The sequence below is a fragment of the Mauremys mutica genome, chromosome 5 (assembly GCF_020497125.1).
Source record: "Mauremys mutica isolate MM-2020 ecotype Southern chromosome 5, ASM2049712v1, whole genome shotgun sequence".
Lineage (NCBI taxonomy): Eukaryota > Metazoa > Chordata > Testudines > Geoemydidae > Mauremys > Mauremys mutica.
Window position 1 is genome coordinate 124,533,091 of NC_059076.1, and position 23,470 is coordinate 124,556,560.

The 23,470-nt window shown below is 44.5% G+C and overlaps 2 long non-coding RNA genes across 3 annotated transcripts in view; one reads left to right on the top strand and one right to left on the bottom strand.

The window, feature by feature from the left end:
* The first annotated feature begins 1,890 nt into the window (after positions 1–1,890).
* Positions 1,891–23,470, top strand: part of LOC123371675 — a 31,532-nt gene continuing 9,952 nt past the window's right edge. The window contains exon 1 of one of the 2 annotated variants that reach the window (XR_006579898.1): positions 1,891–2,008. This is a non-coding gene — a long non-coding RNA (uncharacterized LOC123371675). Of the gene's footprint in view, positions 2,009–7,348; positions 7,397–23,470 lie in introns of those variants that run through there. The other variant, XR_006579897.1, reaches the window with a different exon arrangement.
* Positions 5,142–12,241, bottom strand: LOC123371676. The gene is made up of 3 exons (XR_006579899.1): positions 12,105–12,241; positions 10,907–10,968; positions 5,142–5,522 (listed from the first exon to the last, which is right to left on the bottom strand). It is a non-coding gene; the product is annotated as an uncharacterized LOC123371676 (long non-coding RNA).

Below are 23,470 nucleotides of genomic sequence, written 5' to 3' on the forward strand. Positions count from 1 at the left end.
AGGAGGTTTTGTTGAGCTAACCAATGGGTTTTCAGCAACTAACTCTCAGCCAGTTCAAGTAGGCACTACCAATTGGTACCTAATTATATGCAGCTGTGCCTATTTAAGTTCAAGACCTTAAAATGAGAGTGTATTCTCCCCCTCCCCCATAATAGGAAGAGAGAGAGAGAGCTCTTGTTGTAGCAACTAGAACACAGACCAGGGGATGCTGGGGAGACATAGGCGTTTTTCTGAATGGTTTACAGACTGCAGGGAAGGAGTGAAGCCAGAGGCTGTTGCCAAACTGGTGTCAATCTGGATTAAACTCAGATCCCTTCAAAAACATGGTGATTTTTGCTTGCAGACTCGAACCTTGGGTAAACTGTTCTCACATGTGATCCTATAACTCTACTACACACACACTCCCACTGTGTGTATGTTGGTCAGAAATGCCTGTATCTTGTGTATCAAATGGCATGTCCTTTTCATGCATGTTGTTTTCACGCAGGCCTTCCTCAAGTTTTACAATAGTCCATGGAGAAAGTGTTTCTGGGGTATGCCTGAGTACAACAGATAGGAGACCGGCTGTCAGCATACAGGGCCTAGCACCTGGGTCTGCAAAGCCTGGGTTGTTTGACATTCTGCCACTGTCACTGGGAGGCCATGTAGAACTATTTCTAGGGAGCACTGTGGAGACTAGGTGCTGCGGGATGTTCTGTCCAATGGGACCCAGAGTGACAGTGCCCTGTGGTCCTCTGATTGGCCATCCATCCTATTTAACCCTGAAGGGTGCCTCAGAAAGTTCTCTGGGCAACAGCACAGACTTCAGGCCTGTTGTGATTCCAGACCTCTCCTGGTCTCCAATCGCAGCCTGATCCAGACGCTTGCCTCCTGATTCTAATCTGATACTACCTCTGATCTCCAGTCTCTGACCCCAATCTGATTTTGAACCTTACTCTTGCTTATTGAACCTGGCTCTAGCGATTCTGCTGACCCCTTCTCACTGATTACCATTCCTGATGGGTAGACCCTAGCCCAGCTGTGACCGCTAGGCCAGATTGCCTATGCCCTGGTCCTTTATTCCTGCCTTCTCTCCCTGCCTAAATCCCATTTTAGTGGCTCTTCCACTCACTCAATTTGCAGCCTGTGGGTCTGATCATTTGTTACAATCTGACCCCATTATGTCACTCTAGTGCCATAAAGGGATCACACAGCCAGCAGACCTGGGCCTCAGGGAATACCCTTGCATAGGTGCTACTCTAGGTGGTGAAGAAATGACCCAGCTGGTTCTGTGCCAGCCACTCCCAGTGTGGAGAATGTGTTGAGGGTGAGAGGGTACCATGGTCAGAGTGCCTGTGTGCTCTGCCTATTCTCTGCTGCCATAACAGTTACCAGGAGGTGCAAAGGTGGCATAAAGGCCATTTTTGGCCCCACCCCTCCAGTTCCTGAGCTGAGTATCTCAGACAGAACTGACCACGAGGTCTTTCACACTTACAGTGGCTTCACGGCGTCAGAATTATGCAGTAAGTGGCAGAGTTTAAGAAGCTCTTGTAAAAACACTTTGTGTGCAGATTTAGGGTCCAATCCTACTCCCATAAAATGGGCATTTTGCCACTTGACTTCAGTGAGAGCAGCTCTGGGCCTTCTAAGCATTGAAACACCCAGTTAGCAGTCTCAATGGCCTTAGAATATGCGTGTCTGTAAGTCCTTGGTAGCTTTTAGTTTGCACCTGGTAGTGCAACTTTGACAGCACCCGAGATATTCAATTTACATTTCAGTAACTTGTATGCTAGGTTTTTTTTGTGCAATAGAAACATGGAAGTCCATGTAGTACTAATGTGTGTTGAAAATACTGTCTGTATGTTTTTCCTCATAGTTCTAGAGACCCTGAGAGTCATCACTGTCTGGAGGAATGAGCACAAGATTGGGAGCTGAGAAGTCCTAGATCCATCACATCACATCTCTGCTTCACTTTCCCCATTGGTAGAATGAGAGATACGAATGATTAAGTGACAGGGCTGCTGTGAGGGTGAGTAGTTAATGTTTTAGCATTCCTTTAAACATGCAAAGTGCTACATATGTGCAAGTATTATTATTGGGTGAAGTGTTCTAGTAATACCATCAAAATACCTTGTGCTTGGGTTAATCTGTTTTTGTTGACAGGGTGCCATTTGCTTTGCAATGCATGACATTTAGGAGGGGAAATACATAGATTTGGATACTTCATATATATGATTTATATATTCCTAGGTAAAATGATGTTAAGACAAAGTTAAGGTTGAGAGTTCTGTGACAAAGTTCCTCCTCTACCTTGGTGGGTCCTGCACTTATTGGCGGATTCGTTTGCCTCACAGATTTACCCTGTGGGTCAGGAAATAGCCCAGAGACCTTCCCCTCTGGTAAAAGCCACAGTCCAGGTCAATTCCTCCTTTGTTTGATCAGGAGTTGGGAGGTTTTGGGGGAACCCAGGCCTGCCCTCTACTCCAGGTTCCAGTCCAAGGCCCTGTGGATCGCAGCTGTCTAGAGTGCCTCCTGGAACAGATGTGCGACAGCTACAACTCCCTGGGCTACTTCCCCAGGGCCTCCTCCCAACACCTTCTTTGTCCTCACCACCGGACCTTCCTCCTGATGTCTGATAACGCTTGTACTTCTCAGTCCTCCAGCAGTATGCCCACTCACTCTCAGCTTCTTGCACGCCTCTTGCTCCCAGTTCCTCGCACGCACTTCCTCTCCTCTAGCTCCTTCTGGCCTGACTGGAGTGAGCCCTTTTATAGCATCAGAGGGGCCTTAATTAGAGTTAGGTGCTTAACAGCCTCACCTGACTCTTAGCAGGTTAATTGGAGTCAGGTGTTCTCATTAGCCTGGAGCAGCCCTGGCTCTGGTCACTCAGGAAACAGAAAACTGCTTATTCAGTGACCAGTATATCTCCCTTCTACTACTCTGCTGTTCCCAAATGGCCTGGGCCTATCACAGTACATACCAGTGATTTAGGGTAAATTGCCTCCCAGGGGTGTTTGGACTCTCCAAAACTCAAGTGTGTTAATGTGACTGTTCTCAGGGTTACCTAGTTATCCCCATCCACCAGTGAAAGGGAGAGTTGCTTGTGCTTCACTGGGTGTCAGCTCCCTGACATCACCAGATTGTCAGACATCCAAACACTTGCCTCTGGGCTATTCCAGCCCTAATGTTCCCTTGCAGGTTAGCAATAGTCTTTGAGCCCCTTTTTAGCATTCCCCTGCAGTGTCCAGCCCCTTATCCACTGAAAACTCACAAAAATACCAGGTCTGCTGTCCCCAAAGGAACCGCATACACACCATCAACACAGCCTCAGCACCTACCTTAATATCACAACACTGAGATATATTTATAGTGAAAACAATTGTAAGTGTATTATCAGAATACAAAATTCAAGAGCCATGGAATAAGGATAAAGGAAACAAGAGGGTTACATATAAATAGGGTGACCGTATTTTCCTATGCTGAATATGGGACACCTGGTAAAATTATTCGTATTCAAGCAAGTTCAATGGCAATCAATCAGAACTATGCAGTACAAATGTTCAAATTAACATCAAGTTGACTGAGCCCCAGTTAAAAAGAAATATTGTGTAGTTAGATTCTTTTTATTTACCTTATCTTTAAGGCTTTAGGGTTCACATGGGGAGGGGTCTCTCTCTCTCTCTCTCTCTCTCTCTCTCTCTCTCTCTCACACACACACACACACACACACACACACACACACACACACGGAGAGGTGACACACACACATTCCTGTAGACCTCTCTCACACCGGGGGCGGGGGGGGGGGGTGGCTGACTGACCCAAACCTCTCTGCCCAGCACTCTCCGCCCTCCATGCCTGACTGGGCCCCTGAGACAGACCTGCCTCTCCTGCTTCCTGGCACTGCATCTTCTCAAGGCAACACGTGGCGGGACATGCAGGGTCACATGCCCTCCCCCCCAGATTTCTGCCATGGTTCTGCCTTTTGGCACTGTGGGGGAGGGAAGGGATGGGGGCTGCTTCTAGCCGCAGAGCAGGATGGCAAGGGAAGGGATGATCTGGCCCCTGTCTTTGCAGAGCTCATCTCTTCTTCCCCCTCCCCTTTCCATGTGGCTGGAAGCAGATTGTCCCTTCCTGCCTGCACAGTGTCAAAAGGCAGCTAACACCTTCTGGCTGCTGCTGGCCACTGACATAACCCAGTCACCTCCTGTCTCCCAGTGCAGGGAGGAAGGGGCTAAGCCCTACCCTGACTACGGAGGCTTCAGCGAACTAGCCAGGGAGATGTCTCAGCAGGGGAGGGTGCCAAGGGGACAGAGCAGCCCTGCACTCCCTGGGGTCAAGACCCAGGAAGGAGGAGGGAGGGTGAAGAGGGTGCTAAGCCCCTGCCCTGGGGGCTGCAGTGGAGTCTGCAGGTTCAAGGCATGAGCAGGCTGGAAACCACTCCCCCCCACGCCACTCCAGAGCTTAATTGAGGGGCGGAGAAGCTTCCTCGGGCCAGCGCTGTCCAGGGCTTTGGCACATGCAGGGCTCAGCTCCTCCTGGCCAGCGCCCTGGGTTGGAGGGTCTTGGGCTTTCCCAGGGTGCCGGCCCAGACAGAGGCAGTGGGGGAAGGAGAGAGCCTGCCGCCCAGGTTTTAGTGAGCTGAACGCTCTGACCAAGGCTGCTCCTTTGCACAGCGCTGGGAGTGGGACGCGCCCTGCCGGGGCGGATGTGAAGGAGCACTGGGATTGGTGGGGGTGAAGGGGCAAAGCAGGGAGAGGACAGCAAGAGGGGGGAGCACATAAAGGGCTAATGGGTGGGCAACAGAAGCAACACATAACCGGCTGCTGCCTGGGGCCTGCCAACACTCACCAGCCACCACAACTCTCAGCGCACAGTTAGCACCGGCCAGAAATGGGACGGTGGGTGGAGACCTGCTGGCTGAGAGCTGGCATGCAGCAGGGACTGCGCTCATGGACTAGCAGGGAGAGAGGCTGGCCCTGCATGCTGCATCTTCGCCCCCCACCAGCCTTGCACACCCACCCCCATTGTCGGCCACTGGACCCCTCCCCCCCACTCACTGCTGCTGGGCAGGCATCCGATGAGCAGGGGTCTGTCCAGCAGCAGGACTGCCGGTACTGATGCTGGAGGAGACCGAAAATTTGGGACAATTTCCCCCATTTAAAAAAAAATGTCGTTACACCTGCAGGAGGGCTTAAATACGGGACTGTCCCTTTTAAAAATGAGATGTCTGGTAGCCCTACATATAAAATAAAATCACAGCATGCTTTTTAGAGACTACCCAACGTGACAGGCTAACCTGTCTAAAGAATTTTATCTCACCCCAAATGTCCTGTGCAGTGTTTCAAACAAGACTGGTTGAGATCCCGTTTTCATGAACGCAAACACATGCCTGGTCATTTCCTAGGTGCAGGATGATGGGGTGTCTTCTCTGTTGCCCAAATACAGTCCAGCAATTTTTTGAAGTGTATCTCAAAATAAGGTTCTCCTCTTCCCTCCGCGTGTTCTTTCTTGATGACTTCATCTCTCTCTGTTGACTTCATCTGTAAATGTGCCAACGTTGTGTCATCTTACAATGCTTAATTTACATGCCGACAGAGAGAAAGACCAGGCAACATCTCTTCTTTGACAGGAAACCCGTTTCTCCATCTCTGCTGTGATACAGACTCTAAGGCCTGGTCTACACTAGTAAATTAGATCCGTATAACTACGTAGCTCAGGCATGTGAAAAATCCACACCCAATGTAATGTAGTTAAACTGACCTAACCCTTAGTGTAGACAGTGCAAAGCACTGGGAAAATTCTCCTATTGACTTAAGTACTGCCTCTCAAGGGAGGGGATGGCCTATGTTGACGGGCAAACCCCTCACAGCAAGATGGGCAGCATCTTCACTGAAGTGCTACAACTTGAGTGTAGACAGGCCCTAAGAACATATTTTCAGTATACACACATAACTCCTTACAAGCTTACGTAGTATGTGTACGCACATTTCACAATGATATTAACAACCAGTGTGCCCATGGCTTTCATTTAAGACCTCACATGACATGCTTTGGTGAACCAGAATCAGAATGTTCTTACAACCTCTTTGCCGGGACTGAGGGGCTTATGGATCATAGTCAAACCCAAGAAATTCAGAGGTAAGATTAAATTTAAAAAGAAATCCAAACATGTTATTGTATAGAAATGCATAATTAGGACAACCACTAACTCTGACTTGTCACAGATGCTTTAAGGTTCCCATATAGTTAAAACAAACTGAAATCTTGTGTGTAGGCTACATTTGAATGAATATATATATGAGAGAGACTTCATAAGTGAAAGTTTCTTCTTCAGCAGAAACCTTAACGCTGCCCTGTAGCAGGTTAAATGTAACATGCTTTTAAAAACCAATAAATCTAATCAGGGTCCACAAACACTGAAAAGACTTAATCTTCATCTGGTTTTTGCATGCTATTTCCCCTAAATTAGAGATATTTACTCTCAGCCGTAACTTCATTTTAACAGTCTTTTTGTCTTGAAATATCCTTGGGATTTTTAAATTAAAAATCTCAAACATAAATATTAAACAGGCTCAGAGAGAATGTTACTGTGGGATATTTCTGATGATTTAAACCATTTTTTAAGATGTAACTTTCATAATCAGATTCACCAGCATGCTCTGGCTGCTTCCCCGCTCCCCCTTCCAGAACAGCACAAAGTAGCCAGCATATTGGGATCAGTTAAACTGGGTTTATAGCTACTTTATTTTCTCAGGTCAGTGCAAAACACACCACAGCTTTCCCCTCTATTTCCTGCTCTGCAGATTCCACGTGCCTTCTGCAACCCCTCCATTCCACTGTGTTTTCACTTCCCAAGTTCCCCTGCCTTCTCCATCTCCCTACATCCCCTTGCATGAGCACCCTAGTTTCCCCCCTCCCTCCTGAGCTGCCAGAGGAGTAGATCTGGGGCAATGGGGAGCTTTTGAAAAGATATTTAGGGTTAACGGTTATCTTTCATAACTGAAAGTTTGTCACAAAACTTTGTCCCCTTTCAAAATGGCCACATTGTTCTCAGTGGGATTGAAACCACAGCTTCCTTCTCGGAACCCAATGCTGTGAGGAAGCGGAGACACTGAGTCCGGTTGGGAACAATGAGAGAAAGGAAGACTGTTCTCAAAATGGCCACCAACTGAGGGCAACTGTGACTTCAGTCCTTTTCAGAGCAAAGGGAAATGGCAGCCATCTTGGAAGAGGGCAGTTCTTTGTGGAATTTGCTATAGTAGATCACTGTATCCTCCAACCTCTAGTACTGAAGGATAATGTTTCAGTTATAGAATCATAGAATCGTAGGACTGGAAGGGACCTCAAGAGGTCATATACTCCAGTCCCCTGCACTCATGGCAGGACGAACTATTATCTAGACCATCCCCGACAGGTATTTGTCTAACCTGTTCTTTAAAATCACCACCGATGGAGGTTCCACAACCTCCCTAGGCAATTTATTCCAATGCTTAACCACCCTGGCAGTTAGGAAGTTTTCCCCAATGTCCAACTTAAACTGCCCTTTCTACAATTTAAGCCCATTGTTTCTTGACCTCTCCTCAAAGGTTAAGGAAAACAATTTTTCTCCCACCTCCTTTTAACAACCTTTTATGCTCTTGAAAACTGTTATCACGTCCCCCCTCAGTCTTCTCTTCTCTGGACTAAATAAACCCAATTTTTTCAATCTTCCCTCATCCTAATGTAACCCACACACCACCTGGGTGTGGTGCTGTGTGCCCCTCTAGTGGCACCAAGACAACTTAGAGATTAATGAGTCTGCTGCAGCCTTAGCTAAGAGCCATGTGGCTTTTAGTTCATGCAGTAGAGGCTCATGCATTTAGCTCCACAAGTTCCAGGTTCGATCCCGCCTGCCGACGACTGGGGTCTGTCGGTGTTATGCTAAGTCACGTTTTGTAGACCTCTGATCATTTTTGTTGCTCTTCTCTGGACTTTCTCCAATTTGTCCACATATTTCCTGAAATGTGGTGCCCAGAATTGGACACAATACTCCAGTTGAGGCCTAAGCAGTGCAGAGTAGAGAGGAAGAATTACTTCTCATGTCTTGCTGACAACACTCCTTAGGGTGACCAGACGTCCCGATTTTATCGGGACTGTCCCGATATTTGCTTGTTTGTCCCGCGTCCTGACCGATGTTCGGTCGGCACACTGGACAAACAAGCAATTTTGCCCTCCGCTCCGGTGCATAGACGGAGCCCGGAGGGGCTTTCACCCCCCACTTCCCCCGACCATCCCCCTCCTTCCCCCATTGGACCCCTCCCCAAATCCCTGCCCTGGACCTGCCCCAACCCCGCCCCTCACTGCCCCATTGGATCCCTCCCCAACTCCCCGCCCTGGCCCCACCTCTTCCCCAAGCATGCGGCATTCCTCCTCCCGCCCAGGTTTGCGCACGGGCCATGGCCGGGGCTGGGAGCGCAGCACGGAGGCTGCTCCAGCCCTGCAGCCTGCAGGGCAGCGCAGAGCAGGCAGGGCCTGGGTGGGGGGCGGAGACACGTGTGGGGCAGACACGCTCCTGCCAGGAGGGGCCGGGCCCGGCTGCCTGGTTCGCCCCCTGCCCGGGTGGGGGGGGTCCCCGAGTTCCCTGCAGCCGGAGCGGGGCTGCCCGGGGCGAGTGGAGCAGCCTCTGCTGTGGGGCTGGTGCAATGAAGCCCGGGAGCGGCTGGGCCGGGAGCTGCAAGAGGGGTCCGGAGCGTGGCTCGGCTGCACAGCTCGGGGCCCAGGAGCGAGGGGATGGGGGAGCTGGGAGTGTATTGGGGGTCAGAGCTGAGAGTTGGGTGGAGACGGGGCTGTGCCACTGGTGGCAGGGGGCGCTCTGGCTTTTTTTTTTTTTTGCTCCGTTTCCCCCCCCCCCGCGTCCCGATATTTCATGTTTGTCATCTGGTCACCCTAACACTCCTGCTAATACATCCCAGAATGTTTGCTTTTTTTACAACAGTGTTATGCTGTTGACTCATATTTAGCTTGTGATCTACTATGAACCCCAGAACCCTTTCCGCAGTACTCCTTCCTAGGCAGTCATTTTCCATTTTGCATGTGTGCAACTGATTGTTCCTTCCTAAGTGGAATACTTTGCATTTGTCCTAATTGAATTTCATCCTATTTACTTCAGGCCATTTTTCCAGTTTGTCCAGATCATTTTGAATTTTAATTCTGTCTTCCAAAGCACTTGCAACCCCTCCCATCTTGGTATCCCCTCCCATCTTGGTATCATCTGCAAACTTTATAAATGTACTCTCTACGCCATCATTTAAATAATTGATGAAGATATTGAACAGAACTGAGCCCTGCGGGACCCCCACTTGATATGCCCTTCCAACTTGAAGGAAGAATAATATGGGAAAATAATCATTAATTCTTCCTTCCCATAGAATGAGGCCTATACACAAGATGTCAGTGATTTAAAACTATGTCAGAAGTTTGGTGATTCTATGTTATTCTGTTACTGAGATTATTAGGGTCACAAAAAAGTCACACTGAATGCCAAACTTTTTAAAGGATTCCTTTTAAATTTATTTTAATTCCTAAATTAGTTAACAGATTTACTTGTAAGTTTTCAGAAGAATGCACTCAACTTTTCTTAAATAACAAAGAGATTGAATCCCTATTGTAAATGGAAAAATCAACTCAACCTTAACTATGGACTTGCTACTGATGCCTCCATAATACATGCACACACACACTCCAAAATCCCAGATTATACTGATTTTTATAACTCAAACTTTAATCCAATTAATTCTTTGTAGACAGGATTCCCTCACTACTACTACTATCTATATATGGATGTATGTGTATAGAATATATGTGTACATGCTGTATACACACCTCTTTTTCTTAAAGCAAATCAAAGCACTGTTTGCTCACTGTATATCTTTACATAGCAACTGCTTTATTAGTTGACACTTTTATGCTTCTTTTGAGCTCAGCAATCAAATGCATCTGTTCATTAACTGCACAGAAAATTGTGCTTTTATGACGAAGGTGCGTTGTAATTGGCTGGGGTGGGAGTCTGTTTGGATTGGTTCAAAAATAGCTATCTTTTTTAATAGATCTTGATTGCCTGATGATCTTAAGGTTTAATTGCTGTTTAACTTCAGATCTATTTTTAATGTGTGTATAGTAGTAATTATGAAGAAAACATCCCATTCAGAACTTAAATAAATAGCTGTTTTTAATTTAAACTTTAAATCTTCATCTATATATAGCAAGATCTTTAACATGCAAAGAGTTTACTGGGCATTTTTTAAAAAATGTAACCCCTGAAACAACAAAAATGGGCCTATGGGCAGCAGAGCAGGTGTTCTGCAAAGTAGAAAAACACATTCTGTACAAATTACTCTCAACAGATTTTTTTTAAATTTCCATAGGCCCCAAGTCTGTGGGTTACAACTAACTGGTTTAAATGCACAATGTTTGTACTTCTTTTACAGTTCAGGCCTATTGAAGCTTAGGAAATGGTTGGGGGATTGCTGAAAACATGTAAAATGCTCTGGCTAGCTACTGAAGAACTGAGATATCTCTCCAAATAGCTTGAGCAAAGTTTCTGACTGAAGACTAAAACAGTCAAGCAGAAACTATGGGCCTGATTCCCATTTCACAAGAGTTTGACACCAGTGTAAAGCCCCAGTTCAGTAAGGCATTGAATCACATGAATAACTTTAGACAGGTGAGTAGTCTCAATAAATTAAATTATGGTAACTCCTTATGCCTGTGCTACACTAGCCTGACTGACGCTAAGGATGATGCAGAAGAGATTGGAGAGGCTCCTCAGAGCTGCTCCAAGGGGTATGGAGTTCATGCATATAATCTCCAATCCCCCCAGTAAGTAACTGTCCATGGATACTAGTTCCCACTCAGTGTCCACAGAAGATATAGCAGTTATACTTACTTCAGTGGGAGTTCTGCAGGTGCAGTGGCTGTAGCATCAGACCCCTCAGAAGCAGCGTGATTCTGTGTAAACAGAAAGACTGATCACCTCAGTCCTACAAAAATACCTGCCCAAAGGGCCTGGGGGGAGGAAAATTCCATACAGGTACCCTCATGGAGCATCTGTCCCAAAACATTCCGGAGGCAACTGGAATTTGTCTCCCTATCTTCTCCACCCCTCTCCCATAGAATGAGCCATCATTCCACCCTCAACCCAGCAGATCCAGGGGATTTGCAGGAGGATCAGTACTATCTATGTGAAGTCCTATGCCTCTGCATTGTCCCTGGCACCTCTAGTATGCTTCTCTCTCACTTCCTTCTACCGTGTGCTACCCTTCTTTGGTGCTGCTAGGGAATGATGCCTACCTCTGCAGGATCCCAAGAAAGAGGGGAGATAGCCCTATGGAGATGGCTGACATGATACACACATGTGGCAGTGGAGATCCACGTGCAGATCTCCCGTGCACACATTTCCCTGACACATTCTGGGTTGTAGTTATCAAGTCCAAACTCCAGCAAGCAGATCATTGGATGCTGAGGATTCAGCCATTAGATAACCAGGATGTACCCAGAAGTTCTGTTGCCAAAAGTATTTCAGAAATCAAACATTACACAATGTGACATTACTCTGTGATTTAACAACAAAACTGGTAGGCGCAGTAAAGAATAAATGTTAGTTAACCAAGAGTCAGAAACTTTTTGTTACAAACGCTGACATAAACATGGACAGAACTGCTCTCCTGAGAACCAGCTCTTGGTATAGATGACTGAGCACTAGAAAATATAATCTACATCTAGGAAATGACTGCTGTGTCATGTTGAAATCTTGCCTTATATTCACCTTAGTGTCTTGGTCTTTCTAGTCAGTTGATTCTAGATTGCGGATATCTTGTGACGTGCGTGTGTGTGCATGTGCCCAATGAGCCCCAAACCAACATCCCAATCCTGCCATCATGGAATTTTAGGGAAGTTCAGAATCATATGTGAATCTTACAGCTTGGCCCATTTCTGGTAGAAATACCAAAACTGGTACTGTAGATAGAAATTTGAGTTAATAAAAATATACTATTAAGCAATACCACACCTGTCCCATGCTCTGAGTGCTCCTGACAAACCTTAAAAAAATGCAGGTCATAAAATCAACAGACTCCAGTAATTACCTGCAGGTAACAATATTTATCTATATAAATAGACACGTAATAAGCCCCACTAACAAAATCGCCACTAAAGTTTCTTTTCACTGGCACTGCACTTTTCAGTATCCCAGGTGCCTGAAATTTTACATTTTGCCTTCAAGTATTTCACTGGGAACCCAAGACTGAGTGCTACAGATTGCATCACAATCAGCTTTCTTGGAATTCTAAGAACATTTAAGAGTTTTCCTAATCTCTTCCCTCGTGACTCTATTGAGATCAGTCACAGATATTTTGTGCCCTGTATTCTTGAAGTTAGTAGAGGCTTTTTGTGGGTGATGCTGAATCTTTCCTCTGTATATTTCATGCTTCAGACTCACTGTGGCCTTTTCCTTTGGTTAGATACAATGACCATGATCTTTCAATGTACAATATCATTTGACATTAACACGAATTCAGCAGGGGTAATCTGAAGAGTTTGAAACATAACATCTAACAACTCTATGGTACCAAATGAATCCCCTTTAGACTGAGATCTGTAATATGCAGTGACATTTATCTCAGCTCTCTAACTCTGTTGTGTTTTGGCTGACTCTTTTTCAAAAGCCTTTTAAGATGATCTGTATCTTCATCTGCAAATTATTTTTGCTGTGAAATAACAGAGTGCCTCTGGAAACAGCTGCACTCTGAAGTCAATTAATCTTATAAACCATCACCTCCTACATCCCAACTGGAACTCCGCTGTGTTTCTCAGTGGTTAAATAACACCAAGAACTAAAATACAAAGTCTTTACTACTTGCTGAGTAGCACTAAGAACTCAAAGCTCTCTTTCCTCGAGTTCAAACTTGGGCTAAGAAAACTGTTAAATAAGCTTTGCTAAATATTAATTTGGCATGAAGAACTTTGAATGACTTGTTGCCTTAGTTCAAGGATTCCCTCATGTGAACATCTTAATGGTGCAATTGAATTATTCATGAAGGAAAAATCCAACCTCTCTCCCCACTATCCTGGTTCTGGACACCCTTTTAGTCCCTATTTTTATTTACTAATTTATGTTTAACTTTTAGAATTTAATTTTTAAAAAGTAAAATGTTGTAAAAGATTTGAAACACCTGAAGGGTTAACTAATAAAGTTAATGTGCCAGGAGATGTTGACTGCCACCCAAAGAGTGTCTATGTTAGCTTTGCAATTTTGAATAAAAAATTTAGATTAATTTTAGTGGAATTTTTTAAAAAGCTTATATTTATATATATAATGATTAGCTTTTTAAAAAATTCCTATAGATAGATAGATAGAAAGGTATTTTTTAAAAATTTTGTGTGGGGTTGCTGTCTTGTAAACAGTTTATTACAAGAGCCAAAATAAATGTTTTAAACTTGCTTGACTTAGCTTTGTTAGTCAAGTTTCTAAATTTTTTAATGGTTTTACATTTTTGAAGGGTTTTTTTTTGTAAATTGTAAGTTATGAGTAGATGATCTAGTTGTAGTAAGAGGAGGCCCTAAGATATAAACCTTGGTATCAGAGGCCTGGTATGAGGCCTGAGGCCTAAACTAAAGTAATGGTCAAGACTTTGCTAACATAAAGCAAAGTTAAGCTGTGAGCCAGAGGCAGGCTCTGCTCACAGAAGCTGGCAAGGAAAGGGCTGATGCTGCAAGAAGATACGTACCTAAAAGGTACTGAACACTAGATATCAGAACATTCACATACTTGCACATTCCACACAGATAACAAAGAACAGGCTGGCCCATCCCAATGACAGGGGCAAAAGGGTAATATGATGGATAGAGTTGTTTTGATCGAACCAACATGTACAAGGTGAGAGGCGGCACCTTACTACGTAGAGGGGTTGTACCTTGCTATGTAGAGGGGTTGCACCTCAATACGTCAGGAGTGATGTGTAACTTGTTTGTACCTGTGTATAAGAATGTATCCCTGGGGTGGTGTCTTTGTCCAGCCGAGGGGGCAGTGGAAAGTCCTGCCACTGACTGAGCTGAGTCCATTGCCAAGAGGCACTTTCTCATAGTATGCCCTGAATTAGGCTAAGAAACCTACAGGGAACTGCCATTGTGTCCGAGGTTGCAATAAACCTAGTCGGCATGACTTTGCATCTTACTAGACTCTGTGGTTATTGGGGGTTCTTGTCGGGTCTGCTGTGTCAGCTATCTGCGCAGAGCTGGGGCAGCACACAGAGGGAACACACGCACGCAGCCGAGTGATATCAACATTGGAGAAAGCAGAGCACCACACCAGTAGCACTCTGACAACACCTCTGACAACACTAGTTAAGTGTGTTACATTTTTAAACTGCAACTTTTATTTTTATATTTAAGCTTTGATCACTTTATTTTATAGGCAAGATAATATTTTTGGCTTGGGCTTTGATATGGCTATATTTTAGCAATGTTTTGTTTTTATTTATTATTTTAATACTTTATTATTACATGTAACTTTTTGATAAGCAGCTTTACTTGCTGTTTTATTTTTAAATTTAGTTTTGTTTGTTTTATTTATGCTTAGGTTACATTTTTTATTAACAGACATTATGTTGTCTCTGACTTTTTAGGAATCTTTTCCATTTAGTCTGTTTCCTCCTCTACAACTCTGATTTGCTATGTAGAAAGGTTGGTTTTTTTAGGGATTTTAATTACATTTTTATAGTTAATTTAAATGAGATTGCGTTTGTACTTGTAGCAGCTAGCACAATTAATTACTTATAGACACATTTATTGAGAAGGGCCAGAATGGTTGTCATGGTTTCCCGGGGGGAAACCATAGTGGTGGTAGTTGTCACTACCTGGCCTTCCCTTTGCATAATTTGTTAGATTACTAAGGCTTTTACCAGGCATGACCACACTAAGTTATAGTGCCATAACTGGGTTGTATTATTAAACCAAGCATTTTTTAACATTTTTAACACTATTAACATAAGAACATAAGAAAGGCCGTACCGGGTCAGACCAAAGGTCCATCTAGCCCAGTATCTGTCTACCGACAGTGGCCAATGCCAGGTGCCCCAGAGGGAGTGAATCTAACAGGCAATGATCAAGTGATCTCTCTCCTGACATCCATCTCCATCCTCTGACGAACAGAGGCTAGGGACACCATTCTTACCCATTCTGGCTAATAGCCATTTATGGATTTAGCCACCATGAATTTATCCAGTCCCCTTTTAAACATTGTTATAGTCCTAGCCTTCACAACCGCCTCAGGTAAGGAGTTCCACAAGTTGACTGTGCGCTGCGTGAAGAAGAACTTCCTTTTATTTGTTTTAAACCTGCTGCCTATTAATTTCATTTGGTGACCCCTAGTTCTTGTATTATGGGAATAAGTAAATAACTTTTCCTTATCCACTTTCTCAACATCACTCATTATTTTATATACCTCTATCATGTCCCCCCTTAGTCTTCTCTTTTCCAAGCTGAAGAGTCCTAGCCTCTTTAATCTTTCCTCGTATGGGACCCTCTCTAAACCCCTAATCATTTTAGTTGCCCTTTTCTGAACCTTTTCTAGTGCTAGAATATCTTTTTTGAGGTGAGGAGACCACATCTGTACACAGTATTCGAGATGTGGGCGTGCCATGGATTTATATAAGGGCAATAATATATTCTCAGTCTTATTCTCTATCCCCTTTTTAATGATTCCTAACATCCTGTTTGCTTTTTTGACCGCCTCTGCACACTGCGTGGACATCTTCAGAGAACTATCCACGATGACTCCAAGATCTTTTTCCTGACTCGTTGTAGCTAAATTAGCCCCCATCATGTTGTATGTATAGTTGGGGTTATTTTTTCCAATGTGCATTACTTTACATTTATCCACATTAAATTTCATTTGCCATTTTGTTGCCCAATCACTTAGTTTTGTGAGATCTTTTTGAAGTTCTTCACAATCTGCTTTGGTCTTAACTATCTTGAGAAGTTTAGTATCATCGGCAAACTTGGCCACCTCACTGTTTACCCCTTTCTCCAGATCATTTATGAATAAATTGAATAGGATTGGTCCGAGGACTGACCCTTGGGGAACACCACTAGTTACCCCTCTCCATTCTGAGAATTACTTTTACTACTACTGACTCTTTAGCTTTTTCGAGCTCTGCAGTGTTAATTTGTGCAAAAGCTCATTTTAATGGCACATATTTTTTTAAAAAATGCTTTACTTCAGTTTTATTGTTTAAAAAGACACTTCCCAAGACTTCACTAGCTAGTAAATTCTGTAACTTTATTTTATTTTTCAGCGTAACACATTTCTCAGTGGACTTTTTCTCAGCAGTGCTAAGCTTATCTTTTGTTTTTTGCACTTATTTTTTAACTTAGTACACTTTGAAAAGCTATACTCACTACATACAATCCTTGACTGATGGCTGCTTTTCACTTTAGATTTATGCAAATAGGTAACAGACATGTTCTTGCTGACTTTTTAGGAATCTTTTTCGTTTAACCTACTTCCTCCTCTACAACTGATTTGCTTTTTATGCTTTTTGCATTCATTCCTCCAGGTGGCACATTTCCTCTGTAAACTTTTAGCCACCAGAAATAATCTTTGTAAAGCTGCTACTTTGATTTGGGCTTTTTTTGCATTAGGATAAAAGAAACTAGATACTATTGTTTCCAGGGCTGCTGGCGGGTCCAATTTTTTGAAAATTTCAGAGCATTCAACAGACCTTTGCTGTGCTCTGCCAATAATTTATTTATTTATGGCATTTAATGGACCTCTGCAGTGCTCTGCCAAGTAGTCTTTTTTTTTTTAATCTAATACACACTCTTGGTGGTTCCTTTTTCATGCTGTCCCAGTTTCCCTCTAATGCTTCTCTGGGGAGTCCATACAGTCCGCCCTTAGTTTTAACTCACTTCTCCAAGATGCTGCTAACTTCCTCATATTTAGACCCTTAATCCCGTCCAATGCCATTTCCCTTCATGCCAGGTTACAACCCTCACACTAAGGGGTATATACATTACCTGCTCCAGAGGAGAGGATCCAGGTCACAGCACCACTACGTTGGGGTTCCCCCGAGACCTCTTCCACTCGGTTCCCAAAGAAGTCAGTTCAACTCCAGTCTTATCACTTAGGTTCCTTTATTTGGCATACAGCAAAGCTATGCTGAGTTAATCAACTCAAGCACAGGGGGTGTGTATCAGGTGTACCACGCTTCCAAAGTTACGCAGCAAACCTCTTCCTTTATATACATTACATGGCATTCACTATACATTGCACTACATGTTTTGGGACTGGCTTGGTTACTTTGTAGGAACCAGTACAGCACACACTGTCAATGCACGACTTACTATTTTTTTCATTTTATGTTCAAGGCTTATCTTATCCATTGTTATCTTGCCCATTGTAAATGGTTCCATCAGTGTTTCCCCTTATCTTAGCTAGAACAGACATTCTGTTTCCATTTACCTCCCTAAGCCTGTCTGCCAAGAAATGATGCCTCACACCCATGTCCAATTGTTCATGTCAAGCCAGGTCTACATTTGTGGCCATTACTAACCCACTGCAAATTAAGTTACCCACGAAAGCTCATGCTCCAAAACGTCTGTTAGTCTATAAGGTGCCACAGGATTCTTAGCTACATTGTTCACAAATTCATTGGGAGCAAGAAGGTTTGTGAGCATGAGATTCCACCTACCTACCCACCACCATTATAAGGGTCTGTGAGACAATGCTAATAGCAGCACCCTTCATTCACAACTAGTGGTAGGTTGGCCAGGTTTCATCAGCTTTGTGTGAAGAAAGCAAGTCTTACTGATCCCCTCCAGTGACCACCACAAAGGTCCTTCATGGAAAACATCTAAGATGCTGGCCCAAGCACTTCTCCCCCTTTCTTCCTTTGTTTTGTCCTTCCCCCACACCCCACACACTAGACTAGTCCTCCCCAGTTCCATGGTGTCTGGTTGAATTATCTGTACAATCCTCAAGGCAGGGAACTTGCATAACCTATCCCTATTAAGGGGTCATGCACACCTACGGCTCTCTATAAAAATACTTAATTATCCTTAAAGGGATATGGCAGTATCTTAGGTGAATTTCTTTGTTTGCCCTCACTCCAGTTTCCTCTGATACGTCTCTCCCTTGTGTACATGCATTCAGTCTTGTTTAACAGGAGACACAATTCGAATGCCCTGACTGGGGGTAGGGGCGGGGAAGAAGGAGCAAACTCTTGCTGGTGGCACCAACTTCAGGATGGTATTTTGGAACCTTCTGAGGCTGGACTAACAGCAGGGATAGACAGCTACAGGGCTGTCCTTATACCCACCCTACCCTTTCTATAAAACATCTGGTACCAGCTTCCTTCATTTCAGTCTGGTTTGCTGGCTTCCAAATGACAGCTAGTTCATTCACTTACTGTCTACGACTGCCATTGGCCGTAGCCCAATAGATGACTATGTCCCTGTACACTACTGGACATGGCATTCTGATACTCGGGAGTTCAGTGATGAAGGCAGTATAAACCCCTCGAGAGTTGAAGTAGAGCAGAGCTGAAGTTGGATGGCTCCAAAATGCTAAATAAAAGGGTGGTTCCTCTGTGGAGGCACGTTCATGGCTGTTATGGGCCAGTACTAGTTCGGGATGACAGTATTTGTATTCTCTCCCCTGTTCATTCTGTACAGTGTGCAACATATCATGCAGTTCCACATCAGCAGCCCCAGCACTCAGACCTTTAAATAGGGAAGTTTAGCTAATTTATCAAAATATAGCGAATTGCTTGGACTAAGACAGAAAGGTACAAATGCCATGTACTAGCTATATTCAGGGCTGAGCAAGCTGAGAACAACTATGTAAACAGAACACATAAATTATCCCCTAAATTATGAATGTGCTCAGAAGTAGAGTTACAGCCAGCCTTTGCATTGGATGTGAACAGCTGCATGCACCATAGCCTCCAACTTTCCACAGAAACTTGGATACAGCCATAGATTATCTTTGTTTTGTAAATTTTTTAATTATGCTATAACATTGTACTGTACGTGAGGATAATAGCAAGCCAAAAACCACTGGAAGTCAAGTTTTAAAGGAGATTTCTTGATATGGTATTTTAAAAGAAGCATAACTGCTTTTGAATTAATATGTACAGCTTGCAATATGTTCAAGACTTTCCATGCAATTGCATGCACCGTTTTAAATAAACAAACTCCCACTGAGCTTGCTGCTCCAGTGGGATTTGTGTGAGCTTCCCAGGCCTGTGTAAATTGTAAAGCAGATGCATGTTCCTGTGGAGAGGAGTGGTGATGTATTTTTTTTCCCCAGAAACCATCCATTTGTGCACGTACACTGTCTGTCACTAAAAAAATAAAATGAGGAGTCGTACAAACACTCACAAGTCTGCGGTTTATGGTGCAAAGTGCAGCATGCTTCATCCAAACGGGAACTGATCTCGTGCTGTTGTGTGTGAATATGTTACCTTCTAAGTGCCATGACTTTGCCACTTTGGCCAATTGGATTCTATTCCGGTTGAGGAAAACTGCTTATGGGATGTGGTTTCTGTGAGTGACTCATCTGCTCTTCAGTTGCTCTCTCATTAGTGTTGATCAGGTGCAAAAGTGACAACAAAGTCCAGCAGGCAGCCTTGGAAAAGCTGGTTGGATCAATTAGAAATGGTTTTCACATGGTAGGTATTTTGGGTTCTGTATAGAATAGGATGACCAGATGTCCCATTTTTAAAGGGACAGTCCTATTTCATAGATTCATAGACTTAAGGTCAGAAGGGACCATTATGGTCATCTAGTCTGACCTCCTGCACAGTGCAGGCCACAGAATCTCACCCACCCACTCCTGTAGCAAACCCCTAACCCAGGGGTCTCAAACATGCGGCCCGCGGGCCGCATGCGGCCCTCGGTGCTCTTCCCTGCGGCCCGCAGAGCTCCCCCAGTTACTTCCTGTCGCCGCCAAACTCCCCTCACCCCCGCCCACCTCCCCGAGTTATTTTCTGTGCCTAAGCTCCCCGCGCGCTGCTCCCCAATGTTTGGGGCCGGGTCTCTCCCCTGGCCCCACCTGCCGCCCCCACGCGCCTCCCCCCAGTGTCTTCCGGCCCCCACTTGCTGCCCCCTCACCGCCCGGGAGCCTGCCCGGGAGCTCACGCTGACTCCACTCCTCCGCTATGCCGGCTTCCGGCATCACCTGCTGCCACAGGGTCCTAGCGCCCCCCTGCACTAGGGCCAGGGCAGGCTGCCCTTCCCCTGCCCTTCTGCCCTAGTCCTGAGACTCTCCAATGCCCCGAGCCTCTCCAATACCTCAAACCCCTCACCCTCAGCCCCACAGCCCTCACCCCTGCACCTCCTCCTATCCCCAAACTCTGTCCCAAAGCCTGCACCCCCACCTCCTGCCGCAGCCTGGAGCCTGCACCGAGCACAGAGCCTGCACTCCAGACCCCCTCCCCCACCCAAACTCCAGCCCAGGGCCTGTACTCCAGACCCCCTCCCCCACCCAAACTCCCTCCCAGAGCCTTAGGCAGTAAATCTAAGTGCGTGTTTTGTCCTTTGAGTGAGGTGCATTACTGAGTGTATATATTTATTAAAACTGCTTGGAAATGACTTCGTCAAAAAAAAAGAACACTCATGGAAGAAAAGAGAGTTTTCCAAGACAAATGGGAGAATTTATATTTTTTCACAGAGGTAAAAGATAAAATTCAATGCCTTATTTGTCAGCAAACGATTGCTGTTCCCAAGGAGTATAATGTGCGTCGGCACTATGACATGATGCACCGTGAAAAATATGATGCATTCACCGGAAAAATCCGAGAGGAAAAAGTTCAGCAACTTAAAGCAGCATTTGCCAAGCAAAGAAATTTATTTTCAGGGATTAACAAGTCTAGCGAAGATTCAGTAAGAGCAAGTTTTGTGATAAGCGAAATGATAGCTAAATCATCGCGACCTTTTACAGAAGGCTTATTCATAAAAGAATGTCTTATGAAGGCCAGTGAAATTTTATGTCCTGATAGGAAGAAAGTTTCTGAAGGCATAAGCTTGTCTGCAAATACAGTTGCCTGCAGGATAACGGATTTAGCTGATAATGTGCAAAAACAATTGATTCAAATGGCAAAAGACTTTGAAGTATTTTCAATTGCTCTTGATGAGAGTACAGATGTATCAGATACTGCACAGTGTGCAGTGTTCATTAGAGGTGTGGACTGCAATTTGAATATAACTGAAGAATTGCTAGACTTAATGCCACTGAAGGGTACCACAACGGGACGTGACATATTTCAAGGATTGGAAGAGTGCATTGAAAAAGCTGCGCTGCCATGGAACAAACTCGTATCTTTGGCTACGGACGGTGCACCATCAATGTGCTCTGAAAACATTGGTGTGGTTGGATTATTGAAGACCAAACTGAACAGCCTCAATATACCAGGAATTAGCTTCACCAGTATACATTGTATTTTGCACCAAGAAGCCCTGTGTAGTAAAAGTCTACAAATGAAAGAAGTTATGGATGTAGTTGTTAAAACTGTTAATTTTATACGTGCACGAGGGCTGAATCACAGACAGTTCACTTTTTTTCTAGCAAGTATGGACAGTGAATATGGGGAACTCCTGTATCACACTCAAGTTAGATGGCTGAGTCGTGGAAATGTTTTGAAGCGTTTTTTTGCACTTAAAGAGGAGATTGATTCCTTCATGAAAATGAAAAACAAGGAGGTTCCACAGCTTGCTGATTCCACTTTTATCTGCAACCTTGCTTTTCTAACAGATGTAACTGATCACCTGAATGCACTGAACTTGAAACTTCAGGGTAGGAAACAGGTGATAACACAGATGTATGACAGTATTAAGTCATTCAAAGTCAAGCTTACTTTATGGGGAAAACAGCTGACTGCTGGCAATTTGGTCCATTTCTCAACTCTGAATTCCTTAGGAAAAGTTGAACCCAAATCCTTGAAAGAATATGCAGAGATCATTTCTAACTTACACAAACAGCTTGATGTGTGGTTTAAAGATTTCAAGGCACTTGAACCACATTTTCAACTTTTTTCCACACCATTTGCTGTTGAAATTGACAATGTTGCAAAGGAAATGCAGATGGAGTTAGTGGAGCTTCAGTGTGACACGATTTTGAAGCAGAAGTATACAGATGTTGGAATTCCAGAATTCTACAGGTTTCTTTCACAAGAAAGATTTCCCATGTTATTCTCTGCTTCTGCAAGGATAATGGCAATGTTTGGAAGTACATATATATGTGAACAGTTTTTCTCTTCCATGAAGATTAACAAATCTGTGTTAAGGTCAAGGCTCACTGATGAACATTTGCAAGCAACACTGAGATTGGTTTCATCTCAGGATATCAAACCTAATATTGATGCTCTGGTTGATGCAAAACGCTGCCAGCTAAGTGGCCAAAAATGAAATGACTGTCAAAATTAGCACTGACGTTTCACATTACAGTTAAAGAAGTTAATAAAAAAGTTAATAAATTGACTTTTAATAGCATACTATATTTTAATACTATACTACTATATTACTCTTCATTTTTTTTTCTGCCTACCTCCAGGCGCTTCCCGCCGCCAATCCGCCAAACAGCTGCTGGTGGCGCTTAGCACTTTCCAGGAGGGAGGGGGGAGGAGCGGGGAGCCGCGCGCTTAGGGGAGGAGGTGGAGAAGAGACAGGGCAGGGGCGGGGCCTCATGGAAGGGGTGGATTGGGGGTGGGGCCAGGGGCAGCAAGGGGGCGTGTCAGTGATGCGGCCCTCAGGCCAATGCACTAGTCCTCATGCGGCCCTCGGGGTCATTTGAGTTTGAGACCCCTGCCCTAACCTATGTCTGAGTTATTGAAGTTCTCAAATTGTGGTTTAAAGACCTCAAGGTGCAGAGAATCCTCCAGCAAGTGACCCGTGCCCCATGCTGCAGAGGAAGGTGAAAAACCTCCAGGGCATCTGCCAATCTGCCCTGGAGGAAAATTCCTTCCCGACCCCAAATATAGCGATCAGTTAAACCCTGAGCATGTGAGCAAGACTCACCAGCCAGCACCCAGGAAAGAATTCTCTGTAGTAACTCAGATCCCACCCCATCTGACATCCCATCACAGACCATTGGGCATATTTATCTGCTAATAATCAAAGATCAATTAATTGCCAAAATTAGGCTATCCCATCATACCATCCCCTCCATAAACTTATCAAGCTTAGTCTTGAAGCCAGATATGTCTTTTGCCCCCACTACTCCCTTGGAAGGCTGTTCCAGAACTTCACTCCTCTGATGGTTAGAAACCTTCGTCTAATTTCAAGTCTAAACTTCGTAGTGTCCAGTTTATATCCATTTGTTCTTGTGTCCACATTGGTACTAAGCTTAAATAATTCCTCTCCCTCCCTGATATTTATCCCTCTGATATATTTATAAAGATCAATCATATCTCCCCTACGCCTTCTTTTGGTTAGGCTAAACAAGCCAAGCTCTTTC